This window comes from Schistocerca gregaria, chromosome 8, assembly GCF_023897955.1.
Source record: "Schistocerca gregaria isolate iqSchGreg1 chromosome 8, iqSchGreg1.2, whole genome shotgun sequence".
In the NCBI taxonomy this organism is placed as follows: Eukaryota; Metazoa; Arthropoda; class Insecta; order Orthoptera; family Acrididae; genus Schistocerca; species Schistocerca gregaria.
This window is the reverse complement of record NC_064927.1, coordinates 6,128,057-6,128,460: the sequence shown is the minus strand read 5'-3', so window position 1 is coordinate 6,128,460 and position 404 is coordinate 6,128,057. Positions and strand designations below refer to the sequence as shown.

The following is a 404-nucleotide window of genomic DNA, read 5'->3' as shown; positions in this document are numbered from 1 at the left end:
AGTCTGAATTATATTTTATAGATGTATTTTTCACATATCTCAGAGCCACTCGCGGTCGTCGTCGTCGGCGGCGGCGGCGCCGCCGCTTCTACAGAAGTATCAAATGACCATCGTAGCAAATGCAGCGAGGGACGCCCCGCCTTCGATTCCGAATGCACAAAATGTGTGGTCTTGTTTCCCAGTCTATATTTGGTCAGTCTCGTAAGAGGTTGAATGTAACGAATGGGTGGGAAACAGCAAGGGGCAGTGGCTGTGTAGAACGAAAACACAATTCCTCAGGGGTGTGAGCGTTTCGAGATGAGTCGTATATAAGTTATACTTGGACGTCAGTGACCGTGTGGCCTAATGGATAAGGCGTCGGACTTCGGATCCGAAGATTGGAGGTTCGAATCCTGTCACGGTCG

General features: G+C 49.8%; 1 non-coding gene across 1 annotated transcript; it reads left to right on the top strand.

Moving 5' to 3' along the window:
* The first annotated feature begins 331 nt into the window (after positions 1-331).
* Trnar-ucg (transfer RNA arginine (anticodon UCG)) lies at positions 332-404 on the top strand. The gene has a single exon. It is a non-coding gene; the product is annotated as a tRNA-Arg (tRNA).